This window comes from Procambarus clarkii, chromosome 2 (assembly GCF_040958095.1).
Source record: "Procambarus clarkii isolate CNS0578487 chromosome 2, FALCON_Pclarkii_2.0, whole genome shotgun sequence".
NCBI lineage: Eukaryota > Metazoa > Arthropoda > Malacostraca > Decapoda > Cambaridae > Procambarus > Procambarus clarkii.
This window is the reverse complement of record NC_091151.1, coordinates 27747825-27765603: the sequence shown is the minus strand read 5'-3', so window position 1 is coordinate 27765603 and position 17779 is coordinate 27747825.

Sequence of the window (17779 nt, the reverse complement as noted above, 5' to 3'; positions counted from 1 at the left end):
CTCTTGTATAAGAATAGAGTGGTGGTGCCTGGGGAACTAAGATGTAAGTTTTGGAACAGCTGCATGTAGGCCATAATGGCATAGATGCTATGAAAGCAGAACCTAGATGTTGGGAGTGGTGGGCAAAAATAGACCAGGATATTGCTGAGGTAACAAAAAATTGTCATATTTCCTTTAAGAATTATCAGAAACCACAGGCCCCAGTACTTTCTTGGCCATGCACTGGAAAACCCTGGATTAGACTTCATATAGATTATGCGGGACCTATGGATAACAAATATTACCTAGTGGTGGTGGACTCATATACCAAATTTCTGGATGTTCATGTGTGTAATTCCACAACGTCATCTGTAACTTGTGAATTACTAAGGAAAACATTTTGTAATTTTGGATTGCCAGACATGGTTGTCTCAGAAAATGCTCCTTATTTTGTTTCTGTGGAAATGGAGGATTTTTTTTCGAAAAAATGGTATTAAACATGTAACACCTGCCCCGTATAATCCTTCTTCAAATGGTCTAGCAGAGAGAGCAGTGAGATCCTTGAAAGAAGGGTTAAAGTGGCTAACGGAAGGTACTATTAATACAAGGCTTTGTAGATTTTTCTATAATCAAAGGAAAACTGTTCATTCTACTACTGTTAAATCTCCTTCTGAATTACTGTTTAATAGGCACTTTAAAGTGCACATGGAAGAAGGAAAGACAGATCCCGATAAAGAAAAATCGGTAACTAGTTTGGCCAGTCAGTTGGCTCAGGAAGAGGAATTGTTGTTTGATGAGGGGGATGTAGTTTCCTTGATATGCAAGGAATTTTGGAAGTGGAAAGCCTTGGGTTGAACGAAAAATTAGGGAAGTCCTAGGCCGCAGGAATTTTACTGTGCAAGTGCAGAGTTTTGGGAACATTAATTGGAAAAGGCTACAGATCAGCTCATGCCAAAGTTCACAGGGAATTTTGAGGACTCTTCAGGTGGGGGTGGGGCAACTAGATATACCCATCCTAATAATGAAGGGGTAGCAGCACCTAAAGGAGACCTGGAGGCAGAGCAAGTGGCATCAGAGGGTAATAGGGATACAGTTAACCCTATGGACTCTACAAGGAGTAATTCAGAAGAATGTTTCCCAGAAGTAACAGGTCAGGACTCCCAGTTGAGAAAATCAGGAAGAATCATACGACTGCCTGATAGACTTAACCTGTAGGGATAGAGTTTATTTAAAAGGGGAGGAATGTTGGGATTGAGTACTACAGATGTTGGAGGTAGCATGTTTAGAGCAGATGCTCTTTTGTTTATGATCTTGTTAAAATATTTCATGTACCTGATAGTTGTTGTCATTGTTGCTATTGGTTGAGACTAAAACTGTGTGGACGAGGATTGTTTCTCTTCAGCCTTCAATCATAACACGCAAGTTTGAAGTATAGAAACTTTAAACACTCACATCCACCAGGGGACTTGAACCCTGGCCATCATGATGGCAGGTACTCACTCAAATTCACTACACCATACTCAGAGCCCTAAAAGAGGAGGGAATTCCAGAGAATTTTACCACCAGTATCCCATCCTCTACTGGCAATCAGACCATGAGGGATCACTACACGTTCTCTATCAAGCCCTGTTATATGGGAGAACACATTGTCCATGCTAAATGCACATACTTGCCTAAAACAGCAAGTTTGAAGTATAGAAAGTTTAGACACTCACACCCACCCGGGGATGTGATCCATTGCCATCAAGATGGCAGGTATGCACCCGTATCCACTACACCAAACTCAGAGCCCTAAAAAAGGTGTGAATTCAGGGGTATGTAACCACCAGTATCCCATCCTCTCCAGGCACTGAGACTATGAGGGATCACTATACGTTTTCCAGCAAGCCCTATTATATGGGAGAACACAGTGTCCATGCTTAATGCACATATTTGCCGAAAACAGCAAATTTGAAGTATAGAAACTTTAGACACTCACACCCACCAGGGGATTTGAACCCTGGCCATCAAGATGTTAGGTACACACTCGTATCCACTACATCATATTCAGAGCCCTAAAAGAGGTGGGAATTCCTAAGTATTTATCCACCAGTATCCCATCCTCTCAAGGCAATGAGACAGTGAGGGATCACTACACGTTTTCCATCAACCGCTGATATATAGAAGAACAGTGTGTTAATACATAATGCCCAAACTTGCCTAAAACTGCAAATTTGAAGTATAGAAACTTTAGACACTCACACCCACCAGGGGACTTGAACCCTGGCCATCAAAATGGCAGGTACGCACTCGTATCCACAACAGCATCATATTCAGAACCTTAAAAGAGGTGGGAATTTTGGAGTATGTAACAACAAGTATCCCATTCTCTCCAGGCAATGAGACAGTGAGGGATCACTACACGTTTTCCATCAAGCTCTGTTATATGGGAGAACACGGTGTCTAATGCACATACTTGCCTAAAATCGCAAGTTTGCCTAATGCACATACTTGCCTAAAACTGCAAGTTTGAAGTATATAAACTTTAGACACTCACACTCACCAAAGGACTGGAACCTTGGCCATCAAAATGGCAGGTATGCACTCGTATCCAGTACACTATACTCAGCGCCATAAAAGAGGGTGGAATTCCGGGGTATTTAACCACTAGTATCCCATCCTCTCCAGGCAATGAGACAGTGAGGGATTACTACACGTTTTCTATCAAGCCCTGATATATGGGAGAACATGGTTGTGGTGTTGTGTGTTACTGAGGAAGTCTTGGTTGTAGGGTTGATATAAAGCCATTGCTTGGTTACTGACTTTAATACTTAAACTGATACATGACTAGTAGCTACCAAGCTTGGCGGGCGTCCTGTACGCTCTCTGTTTACCTTCTCCCGGCGTCTGAGCCGCTGCACATAGAAAACGGATGGTATTGTTTTCTGTGAACATGACAATGGTGTCCATGCTTAATGCACATACTTGCCTAAAACCGCAAGTTTGAAGTTTACAAACTTTAGACATTCACACTCACCAAAGCACTTGAACCCTGGGCATCAAAATGGTAGGTATGCACTCGTATCCACTACACAATACTCAGAGCTCTAAAAGAGGTGGGAATTCTGGGGAATATAACCACCAGTATTCCATCCTCTCCAGGCAATGAGTCAGTGAGGGAGCACTACACGTTTTCTATCAAGCCCTGTTATATGGGAGAACACAGTGTCCATGCTTAATGCACATACTTGCCTAAAACTGCAAGTTTGAAGTATAGAAAGTTTAGACACTCACACCCACCAAAGGATTTCAAATTCAAAAAAATTCATAATTCAAATGTTTATTCAGGTAAAGTACATACATACAAGAGGTGATACAAAAATTTTTAGATTTATAGATTGAGCTAGTACATGCAATGCCTAAAGCCACTATTACGCAAAGCGTTTCAGGCAGGAAAAACATTAAAGACTAAAACTTAATACTAATTAAAATTAAATTATAAAATGTGTTGAGAAAAATAAAAATAAAAAAGGGGGGGCACATGGCAGAAAAACAGCAAAAATACAATTAGGTAGACAAACAGCATTGTTTAAAAAAAAAATGACATATGTTGACAATATAGGCGTAAGGTAGGTTACAGTGAATGTGTTAGGTAGTGCGTAGTTTTTATCTTAAACTGGTTGAGAGAGGTACAGTCTTTAACATGATTGGGAACGTTATTCCACATTCTGGGTCCCTTGATTTGTAGAGCATTTCTTGTTTGATTAAGTCGCACTCTTGGAATATCAAAACGGTATTTGTCTCTGGAGTGGTGCTCATGAGTTCTGTTACAACCTTCAATGAAGCTTTTGAGGTCAAGATTGGCATTACAGTTCAACGTTTTGTCTCTCTCGCAGGACCAGCACCCCAACCACCGCCTTCTGAAGCCCATAAGCAATCCAGCTGGGATCGCCCCATTGCCGACCAAGAAGCTGCAACTTTGCTAGAAGCTGCGACAACACCACATGACACTGCCCGACTTAGAGCTGTGGCAGCTCCCCATGCAGATGATATCCTATTAGCAACCCCAATGTCAGCAACCGGCACCCGTCTCACACCGCAGGCCCTCCGAATTGCCGTGGCTCTCTGCCTAGCTGCCCCAATCCACACCGAATACAGGTGTATTTGAGGCGAGGCAGAGGCCGACAGATATGTACGGCATGGCCTTCTTTGCCAAAGGACGGGAGGATGACATGCAAGACACGGCGAGGTTAATGACATTATTAAGAGAAGCCGTACCACAGCCGGTTGTCCAGCAGAGAGAGAGCCCCGTTACCTAATGTCCCGCAACTCTGATGAGTCTGTCGGTCGCCCAGATGGAATTACGGTGAACCCCTGGAAGAATGGTAGACAGTTGGTGTGGGACTACACTTGCGTTTCAACTTTAGGCAATACCTATGTTGACTTCAGTGCTACACAAGCAGGAGGAGCTGCCAATCACCGGGAAGCGGCCAAGTCACGTAAATACTTAGACCTTGAGCACCACTACAATTTTGTCCCCATTGCCTCAGAGACACTTGGTGCCTGGGGTAAAAGTGCTGCTAGCTTTTTGAAGGAGTTGGGGTCTAAGCTAATCGAAACAACTAGAGACCCTAGAGCTGCCAGTTTTCTTTTTCAGCGCCTTAGTAAGGCAATCCAGAGAGGAAATGCTCACTGCATCCACGGTTCCTGCCCGCCATCTGAGGAGCTGGAGGAGCTGTTCAACTTGTGACAAGCAGCCTTGTACCCTGCATGTAATCAATATTGTAACTTTTTTGTGTAATGACATTTTCAAATAAAGTTAGATAAATATACACACTAAACAAAAGAATAGGGGTGGTAGGAGAAGAAAATATCAAAGTGTTCAGTGAGGATCCACAAGGTCTTCTCTGAGTACTCTTTATTTTCTTCTCCGAGGCTATGGGTCCCTACACTTGCACCAGAGGTATATATATATATATATATATATATATATATATATATATATATATATATATATATATATATATATATATATATATATATATATATATATATATATATATATATATATATATATTATATATATATATATATATATATATATATATATATATATATATGTCGTACCTAGTAGCCAGAACGCACTTCTCAGCCTACTATGCAAGGCCCGATTTGCCTAATAAGCCAAGTTTTCCTGAATTAATATATTTTCTCTAATATTTTTCTTATGAAATGATAAAGCTACCCATTTCATTATGTATGAAGTCATTTTTTTTTTATTGGAGTTAAAATTAACGTAGATATATGACCGAACCTAACCAACCCTACCTAACCTAACCTAACCTATCTTTATAGGTTAGGTTAGGTTAGGTAGCCAAAAATGTTTGGTTAGGTTAGGTTAGGTAGGTTAGGTAGTCGAAAAAACATTAATTCATGAAAACTTGGCTTATTAGGCAAATCGGGCCTTGAATAGTAGGCGGAGAAGTGCGTTCTGGCTATTAGGTACGACATATATATATATATATATATATATATATATATGTCGTACCTAGTAGCCAGAACGCACTTCTCGGCCTACTATGCAAGGCCTGATTTGCCTAATAAGCCAAGTTTTCCTGAATTAATATATTTTCTCTAATTTTTTTCTTATGAAATGATAAAGCTACCCATTTCATTATGTATAAGGTCAATTTTTTTTTATTGGAGTTGAAATTAACGTAGATATATGACCGAACCTAACCAACCCTACCTAACCTATCTTTATAGGTTAGGTTAGGTATGATAGCCGAAAAAGTTAGGTTAGGTTAGGTTAGGTAGTCGAAAAACAATTAATTCATGAAAACTTGGCTTATTAGGCAAATCGGGCCTTGCATAGTAGGCCGAGAAGTGCGTTCTGGCTACTAGGTACGACATATATATATATATATATATATATATATATATATATATATATATATATATATATATATATGTCGTACCTAGTAGCCAGAACTCACTTCTCAGCCTACTATACATGGCCAGATTTGCCTAATAAGCCAAGTTTTCCTGAATTAATATATTTTCTCTATTTTTTTTCTTATGAAATGATAAAGCTATCCATTTCATTATGTATGAGGTCAATTTTTTTTTATTGGAGTTAAAATTAACGCAGATATATGACCGAACCTAACCAACCCTACCTAACCTAACCTAACCTATATTTATAGGTAAGGTTAGGTTAGGTAGCCAAAAAAGGCTAGGTTAGGTTAGGTTAGGTAGGTTAGGTAGACGAAAAAACATTAATTCATGAAAACTTGGCTTATTAGGCAAATCGGGCCTTGAATAGTAGGCTGAGAAGTGCGTTCTGGCTATTAGGTACGACATATATATATATATATATATATATATGTCGTACCTAGTAGCCAGAACACACTTCTTGGCCTACTATACAAGGCCCGATTTGCCTAATAAGCCAAGTTTTCATGAATTAATTGTTTTTCGACTACCTAACCTAACTTTTTCGGCTACCTAACCTAACCTAACCTATAAAGATAGGTTAGGTAGGCTTGGTTAGGTTCGGTCATATATCTACGTTAATTTTAGCTCCAATAAAAATAAATTGACCTCAAACATAACGAAATGGGTAGCTTTATCATTTCATAAGAAAAAAATTAGTGAAAATATATTAATTCAGGAAAACTTGGCTTATTAGTCAAATCGGGCCTTGCATAGTAGGCCGAGAAGTGCGTTCTGGCTACTAGGTACGACGTATATATATATATATATATATATATATATATATATATATATATATATATATATGTCGTACCTAATAGCCAGAACGCACTTCTCAGCCTACTATTCAAGGCCCGATTTGCCTAATAAGCCAAGTTTTCATGAATTAATGTTTTTTCGTCTACCTAACCTACCTAACCTAACCTAACCTAGCTTTTTTTGGCTACCTAACCTAACCTTACCTATAAATATAGGTTAGGTTAGGTTAGGTAGGGTTGGTTAGGTTCGGTCATATATCTACGTTAATTTTAACTCCAATAAAAAAAAATTGACCTCATACATAGAGAAAAGGGTTGCTTTATCATTTCATAAGAAAAAAATCATAGTAAATATATTAATTCAGGAAAACTTGGCTTATTAGGCAAATCGGGCCTTGAATAGTAGGCTGAGAAGTGAGTTCTGGCTACTAGGTACGACATATATATATATATATATATATATATATATATATATATATATATATATATATAAATAAATATAAATATATATATATATATATATATATATATATATATATATATATATATGTATATACATACATATATATATATGTATATATATACATATATATATGTATATATATGTATATATATATATATATATATATATATATATATATATATATATATATATGTATATATATATATATATATATATATATATATATATATATATATATATATATATATATATATATATATATATATATATATATATATTCGACCTCGAGACACAAAAGAAGGTCACTACCAAAGATACCTTACAAGCAGAACTTATTGCAGAAGGAGGAAAGAATCGAGGCAATTACAGAAGCACCATACTATCCCCCGAGCTCAAAGCGGCAGCTAAAAGCCTTCGTGAGAACAAGGAGATAGTTGTCAGGAGAGGTGACAAGTCGCCAATATATGTCATTCTTAAAAAAGTAGAATATCTGGCGAAAATGAACCTCATACTCTCTGACCAAACTAAGTTCCAGAGGGTAACGAAGGACACTACAGTCGAATTGAAAGCAAAGGTCAACAAACTGATCGAAACTGTGAACGCCAAGAAATCCGGACTCCACCTGCCAAAGATCATTGGGGAATATAAACCTGGATATGCGTATGGAAATGTCAAGACACACAAGCCTGGAAACCCACTTGGGCCAATCATTAGCCAGATACCCACACCCACGTACAGACTGGCGAAGCGACTCAACGGCCTGCTGACTCCTTATGTTCCTTGCGCCTTCAACCTGAAGTCTCCAAAGGAATTTGTTGACTTACTGCGGGGCACACGGGCCACAGGGATAAGAGCCTCGTTGGACGTAGAATCGCTGTTTACCAACGTACCTGTGGACGAGACAATCGGGATGATAGCCGACAGAGTGTATCGTGATCCAGCCTGTACTCCTCTTGACATACCAGAAAATATTCTGAGGAAACTACTCCAAGCTTGTACTAAAGAGGCACCCTTCTTGAGCCCATATAAGCACATGTATAAGCAAGTAGATGGGGTCGCCATGGGTTCTCCCCTAGGTGTCCTGTTTGCAAACTTCTACATCGGTACCATCGGGCAAAAAGTCTTAGTCGACATGAACTTGAAACCGGCCATATGCTACAGGTATGTTGACGACATTTTTACACAGGTACCTGATGTCAGACATCTGCAGGAGCTGAAGGAGGCATTTGAGCAGAGTTCCGTGCTGCGTTTCACTTACGAGATGGAAAAGGATGGGAAGCTGCCCTTTCTAGATGTAACAGTCATGGAAAAGAGCGGAGGTTTCCACACTGCAGTCTACACTGAGGAAACGAACATAGGAATGTGCCTAAATGCCAACAGCGACTGCCCAGACAGGTACAAGAGGAGTGTTGTTAACGCATATGTCGACCGTGCTCTCAGCCACAGCTCAGAATGGAAGCAAGTCGACAAAGAACTCTGTAGGGTAAGGCAGGTCCTAGTCAACAACGGCTTCTCCAATGGTTTCGTCGAAGACATCATGAGAAGGAAATTGAAACGCCATGCAACCTCTGATGAGACAACTAACACAACACCTATACCCCTATTAGACTATTTTACAGGAACTTCTTTTCCACAGCTCATAAAATGGAGGAAAGGGTTCTGAAAGATATTGTTAATAGAAACATTATCCCTACAGACAAAAATCAGAGGATACAACTGACGATTTACTATAAAACCAGAAAAACGGCCAGCCTACTCATGAGAAACTCTCCAGACACAAAGCAGAACGCTTTAAAAGAGACTAACGTCGTCTATGCCTTCAAATGCCCACTTGGGGACTGTAAGCTCCAAAAAACCCGGTATATAGGCAAGACAACAACATCTCTTTCTAGGCGTTTAACGATGCATAAGCAACAGGGCTCCATTAAGGAACATATAATCTCTTCCCACAACCAAACCATCGCCAGAGAAATCCTAGTAAACAACACAGAAATCATCGATAGATACAGCGATCGCAGACGGCTTGACGTTTGCGAGGCACTGCACATTAAGAAGTCAACACTAGCAATCAACAGTCAATTAATGCACAACTATATTCTACCCACCTCAAGACTCCGCTAAAATATAGAAGCATCAAGAAATATAGACCAATAGGCTTTCTACAATCACTTCCATTTCAATACCCATTGTTTCATGTTCTGTCTTGTGTTGATGAAATTAATACCCTATTAAATACCACCTCACCCCATCCACCTCACTCAAATGTAGATATAAACAAATTGGAGATATGTAAGTTCTATTCAGTTGTGTATGTGTAAAGTCTTTGAAAATGTAATAAGTTTTACGAAACGCGCTCAAGTGTCGTGTCAGACTAGAAATAAAAATGAATTTTGGAGAATTGATTTTTGAATTACCTCCAACAGTGAAAAGAAATGTACGAAAGATTGAGAAAATTTGTGGTAGAATTATTAATCTTACTTTTTCGGTCATATTTAATAATACATACACATATATATATATATATATATATATATATATATATATATATATATATATATATATATATATATATATATATATGTATATATATATATATATATATATATATATATATATATATATAGTAGGCTCAGAAGTGCGTTCTGGCTACTAGGTACGACATATATATATATATATATATATATATATATATATATATATATATATATATATATATATATATATATATATATATATGCGGAAAATCCACATAGAAATATTAAATGAGGTTAACGTATATCATATTTCACTGTGTTTCATATTTAATATTTCTCTGTGGATTTTCCGCATAAAATGATCAGTGTTTTGTGATCGTCAATTGCAGATATATATATGTCGTACCTAGTAGCCAGAATGCACTTCTCAGCCTTCTATGCAAGGCCCGATTTGCCTAATAAGCCAAGTTTTCCTGAATTAATATATTTTCTCTAATTTTTTTCTTATGAAAAGATAAAGCTACCCATTTCATTATGTATGAGGTAATTTTTTTTTATTAGAGTTAAAATTAACGTAGATATATGACCGAACCTAACCAACCCTTCCCAACCTAACCTAACCCATCTTTATAGGTTAGGTTAGGTTAGGTAGCCGAAAAAGTTAGGTTAGGTTAGGTTAGGTAGGTTAGGTAGTCGAAAAACAATAAATTCATGAAAACTTGGCTTATTAGGCAAATTGGGCCTTGCATAGTAGGCATAGAAGTGAGTTCTGGCTACTAGGTACGATATATATATATATATATATATATATATATATATATATATATATATATATATATATATATATATATATATATATATATATATATATATATATGTATATATATATATGTATATATATATATATATATATATATATATATATATATATATATATATATATATATATATATATATATATATATATATATATATATATATATGTCGTACCTAATAGCCAGAACGCACTTCTCAGCCTACTATGCAAGGCCCGATTTGCCTAATAAGCCAAGTTTTCATGAATTAATTGTTTTTCGGCTACCTAACCTACCTTACCTAACCTAACCTAACTTTTTCGGCTACCTAACCTAACCTAACCTATAAAGATAGGTTAGGTTAGGTAGGGTTGGTTAGGTTCGGTCATATATCTATGTTAATTTTAACTCCAATAAATAAAAATTGACCTCATACATAATGAAATGGGTAGCTTTATCATTTCATAATAAAATTTTTTTAGAAAATATAATAATTCAGGAAAACTTGGCTTATTAGGCAAATCGGGCCTTGCATAGTAAGCTGAGAAGTGCGTTCTAGCTACTAGGTACGACATATATATATATATATATATATATATATATATATATATATATATATATATATATATATATATATATATATATATATATATATATATATATATATATATATATATATATATATATATATATATATATATGCAATTGACGATCACAAAACACTGATCATTTTATGCAGAAAATCCACAGAGAAATATGAAATGAGGTGAACGTTTCGGCTTTGTTAAAGCCTTTGTCAACACCAGACTGTCAGTCAGTCTGGTGTTGACAAAGGCTTTAACAAAGCCGAAACGTTCACCTCATTTCATATTTCTCTGTGGATTTTCTGCATATATATATATATATATATATATATATAACTGAAAACTCACACCCCAGAAGTGACTCGAACCCATACTCCCAGAAGCAACACAACTGGTATGTACAAGACGCCTTAATCCACTTGACCATCACGACCGGACATAATGAGGTGATAGCCTAAGCTATTTGAACCACCCCACCGCCGGCACTCGGATAGTAATCTTGGGCATAGCATTTTACCAAATCACCTCATTCTTTGGGGCACACGTGAGGAACACAAATGCGAACAAGCCTGAATGGTCCCCAGGACAATATGCAACTGAAAACTCACACCCCAGAAGTGACTCGAACCCATACTCCCAGAAGCAACACAACTGGTATGTACAAGACGCCTTAATCCACTTGACCATCACGACCGGACATAATGAGGTGATAGCCTAAGCTATTTGAACCACCCCACCGCCGGCACTCGGATAGTAATCTTGGGCATAGCATTTTACCAAATCACCTCATTCTTTGGGGCACACGTGAGGAACACAAATGCGAACAAGCCTGAATGGTCCCCAGGACAATATGCAACTGAAAACTCACACCCCAGAAGTGACTCGAACCCATACTCCCAGAAGCAACACAACTGGTATGTACAAGACGCCTTAATCCACTTGACCATCACGATCCACTTGAGTTTTCAGTTGCATATTGTCCTGGGGACCATTCAGGCTTGTTCGCATTTGTGTTCCTCACGTGTGCCCCAAAGAATGAGGTGATTTGGTAAAATGCAATGCCCAAGATTACTATCCGAGTGCCGGCGGTGGGGTGGTTCAAATAGCTTAGGCTATCACCTCATTATGTCCGGTCGTGATGGTCAAGTGGATTAAGGCGTCTTGTACATACCAGTTGTGTTGCTTCTGGGAGTATGGGTTCGAGTCACTTCTGGGGTGTGAGTTTTCAGTTGCATATTGTCCTGGGGACCATTCAGGCTTGTTCGCATTTGTGTTCCTCACGTGTGCCCTAAAGAATGAGGTGATTTGGTAAAATGCTATGCCCAAGATTACTATCCGAGTGCCGGCGGTGGGGTGGTTCAAATAGCTTAGGCTATCACCTCATTATGTCCGGTCATGATGGTCAAGTGGATTAAGGCGTCTTGTACATACCAGTTGTGTTGCTTCTGGGAGTATGGGTTCGAGTCACTTCTGGGGTGTGAGTTTTCAGTTGCATATTGTCCTGGGGACCATTCAGGCTTGTTCGCATATATATATATATATATATATATATATATATATATATATATATATATATATATATATATATATATATATATATATATATATATATATATATATATATATAATGTACCCATAGTAGGAAAACAGCATGTAAAGGATTTGGGAATAATAATGTCGGACGACCTAACGTTTAAGGAGCATAACCAAGCAAATATTGCGACAGCCAGAAAAATGATAGGATGGATTACGAGAACTTTCAAATCCAGGGATCCCATCACAATGGTTGTACTCTTCAAGGCACTTGTGTTGTCCCGTCTTGAGTACTGCTCAGTACTCACTTCCCCCTTCAAAGCAGGAGAGATTGCTGAAATAGAGGGAATACAGAGAACATATACGGCACGCATAGACGCAATAAAGCACCTAAATTATTGGGATCGTCTCAAAGCCCTCCAAATGTACTCACTAGAAAGAAGACGAGAGAGATATCAAATAATATACACCTGGAAGATACTGGAGGGCCAAGTACCAAATCTACACAGTAAAATAACAACGTACTGGAGTGAACGACATGGAAGAAAATGTAGAATAGAACCAATGAAGAGCAGAGGTGCCATAGGCACAATCAGAGAACACTGTATAAACATCAGAGGTCCGCGGTTGTTCAACGTCCTCCCAGCAAGCATAAGAAATATTGCCGGAACAACCGTGGACATTTTCAAGAGGAAACTAGATTTATTCCTCCAAGGAGTGCCGGACCAACCGGGCTGTGGTGGGTATGTGGGCCTGCGGGCCGCTCCAAGCAACAGCCTGGTGGACCAAACTCTCACAAGTCGAGCCTGGCCTCGGGCCGGGCTTGGGGAGTAGAAGAACTCCCAGAACCCCATCAACCAGGTAACCAGGTATATATATATATATATATATATATATATATATATATATATATATATATATATATATATATATATATATATATATATATATATATATATATATATATATATATATATATATATATATATATATATATATATATGTTGTACCTAGTAGCCAGAACGTCATACTCGGCCTGTTATGCAAGACCCGATTTGCCTAATAAGCCAAGTTTTCCTGAAATAATATATTTTCTCAAATTTTTTTCTTATGAAATGATAAAGTTACCCATTTCATTATGTATGAGGTCAATTTGTTTTTATTGGTGTTAAAATTAACGTAGATATATGACCAAACCTAACCAACCCTACCTAACCTATCTTTATAGGTTAGGCTAGGTTAGGTTGGTTAGGTAGTCGAAAAACAATTAATTCATGAAAACTTGGCTTATTAGGCAAATCAGGCCTTGCATAGTAGGCTGACAAGTGCATTCTGGCTACTAGGTTTGACATATATATATATATATATATATATATATATATATATATATATATATATATATATATATATATATATATATATATATATGTCGTACCTAGTAGCCAGAACGCACTTCTCAGCCTACTATGCAAGGCCCGATTTGCCTAATAAGCCAAATTTTACTGAATTAATATATTTTCTAAAAAAAATTTCTTATGAAATGGTAAAGCTACCCATTTCATTATGTATGAAGTCAACTTTTTTGTATTGGTGTTAAAATTAACGTAGATATATGACCGAACCTAACCAACCCTACCTAACCTTACCTAACCTATCTTTATAGGTTAGGTTAGGTTAGGTACCAAAAAAAGTTCGCTTAGGTTAGGTTAGGTATGTTAGGTTGTTGAAAAAACATTAATTCATGAAAACATGGCTTATTAGGCAAATCGGGCCTTGCATAGTAGGCTAAGAAGTGGGTTCTGGCTACTAGGTATGACATATATATATATATATATATATATATATATATATATATATATATATATATATATATATATATATATATATATATATATATATATATATATATATATATATATATATATATATATATATATATATATATATATATATATATATATATATATATATATATATATATATATATATATATATATATATATATATATATATATATATATATATATATATATATATATATATATATATATATATATATATATATATATATATATATATATATATATATATATATATATATATATATATATATATATATATATATATATATATATATATATATATATATATATATATATATATATATATATATATATATATATATATATGTCCCCAGCAAACACAAATCATCTACACAACGTTCGCCTATCTCTTGCCATAGGTGTGGGAATGATTTGCATTGAGAATGGTGCAGGAAAGCCTTTGAGAAACTTTTACTCAAAAAATCCAAACACAAAGGTTTAATTATAAATTGTTTTTCTACAATTATTTTCTTCCAAATGTAAAACAAATAGTTTTTACATGTTTAAATATAAAATTTATGGTGTTTTTTTGTAAAATTCATTAATAAATTGTGAATGATATATATTGGCTGAGTGAAACCTTTATAATCCATTTAGTTATAATTTGAACAGAAAAAAGTATTTTTCCAAATTTTCTAAAAATTGCTCTTTTTAACACAATTTGACTCCTTATACATTCCACTAAACACTATATCATGTTTAAATATATAATTTATGTATTATTCTCTAAAATAATTTATATAAATTATATAAGTTGTTGGAAAGTGGTGTTAAGGATTCTGAAAACATTTTGTTGTGTTAATATGTTCTTATTAATTATGTCTCAAGTTCACAGTTTATCAAACAAGAATATTAACATTCGTCAACTCTTAAAATCTTATATGTTATCTTGCTGGTGCAAAAAAGGGTGAATCTTTAGGAACAGCTATAGTATCTATATATCACAAATGGTGTTTTCCCTAACTCAAACAATGTAGGGTTTATTATTCTACACATATTTCTAATGACTCTTAGATGTTTACATTCTCTGAAGTATAATTGTGAAGGCTGTGTCCATCACTCTCAACACAGATTCTTAAACTCGTCTCTGCAGGTTCAACTATATAATTAGTTTCCATTTTGAATTTCCATGGACATTTGTATCCAAAATGAAACCAATGTGGTTTCCTTCAGCGCCTTCAGCCAGCACATTTGCTCATTCATTTCCACAGATTCCAACAAGGTAGGGGATTTACAGAAATTTGTATATTCATATTGTTATATATTAAAAATATGAATGCAGTTCAATATGATAAGACAAATACATGAGTTTATGATAAATTCGTTTTCTGTGATATACCATTGATATGCTCTTTTTTTCTTTAAACGGCAGACTAAACTAAAGTGCTCACATCAACAGATTTGATGTATAAATGGTCAACGCTCAACAGAGTTAGTATAAATGTATTAGTATAAATCTTACTTGTCTCATTGTTAATTCACATTCAATGTCAACTTGTGGTTTTGATGTGGCACGTTTGGCCAAGACACCCCACCCCATTATGCACCCCATACCCATCTTGTGGGCGGTTGTGGAAAGGGTTACAGAGGCACATAATGGGCTCAGGGACTGAACCCCACAATTCATTTAGCTAAGCAAGTTACAATCTTGATGAGCTAGTTACAAAATTCAATATAAGTCATCACATCAACAATGGGTTCGAGATCGACCTCAAGTACAGGTTCTAAATTAAGCAACTGACATATGTGGAGAGCTAGTATCAAAATTTATATGTTTGTCCTGCACACCGTCCCCCATCCAGTGGGCAGCGGTGGATAGGTTACAATCACTTAGTTGTTATCTACAGTTAGCAAACTGGGGATATTTGGCTAAAATTTCTGGTAGCAGATCATTTTGAATGAAATATTGACACATCGCTGGAACATTGGTTATAGAATTGTCTCTAAATTCATGTATCTTTTCGCACTCCATCACATAGTGACGGAGGGTGTGCGAATAATTTTGTTGACACAGTTTACATTTGGTCAGGTCTACATCAGCAGATAATGAGAATTCCCAGAGATACTTGTAACCGAGTCTAAGCCGAGCAGTAGTAACATCTAGAAGTCTGCTGATTTTATTGGATGATCCATAGATGTGTGGCTCCTCTTGTATGATATGTATGATAGATGGAATTACTAGTTCCAGTTTCTAGGCAGGCGATGAGTACTCACAATAACCTTAATTAAGCGTCAAAACAAAAATGTGTATACTCTTTTTACTCTCCTGACCTTAGTTCTCGAGCTATGTATTTCATTTTGGTAATAACGGGTTCGCAATAACATTCTCTAGAAGAAAATCAGCAAAAACGGTCACCAAAAGTTATATGAATACCAGCACCCAATAAATACCTACGTAGATGACTCGCCGTGAGTGCCCAAGAGCAACAAAATGTTTTTACTCTTGGGATTGTTATCACTTCCACACTTGTCCTACAGCGTTAATTTTGGTATCAATGTACTCGCAATGAAATTCCCAACACGGTGATATGAATATAAACGTAGAATAATGGTCGCTGCCCACCCGCAAGAGTGTGGGAAGTGGCGGAACTGTTACCCAGTATTGGTGACAAGACGACACATGGGCGATACAGTGCTTTGAAAGTTTATAATTATATCACTGTCCTGACATTATTATTGTATGTACGTCATTCATTTTTGTGCCAATGTTTTCGCAATAGAATGTTCTATGAGCCCGTAGGTAAAAAAGAGCAACAAAGCGTAAGATAGAATAGCACCATATATAAAACAACGCTGGTACATATCAGTGAGCGTCAAACACACACGAAATGTGTGTGTTTGATGGTGGTCAAACGATGTTTGATGTGTTTGATCAGGTGATGTCCTGATCCGCATAATTAAAGTATGAATTATGTTGAGAAAAAATAAGAAAAAAGGGAAAAAACAGGGGTGGGAGAAACATGACAGAAAAAGAGTAAAAATACAATTTGGTCAACAAAACAGCATTGTTTAAAATAAAAGATATGGATTGACATTTTGGGGGTTAGGTTGGTAGGTTACATTGAGTTAATTAGGTAGTACTTAGTGTTTATCTGTTATAGATAGGAGCTGCCTGGTATGGGCCAATAGGCCTTCTGCAGTTACCTTTGTTTTTATGTTTTTGCCCTGTAACCTAAATGGTTAGAGAGGCACATATATGGGCTTAGGGACTGAACCCCACACTACATTTAGCTAAGCTGGTTACAATCTTGATGATATAGTTACAAAATTCTGTATAAGTCGTCACATTATCAATGGGTTCGAGATCAACCACAATTTCCTGAATAGATATAACAAAG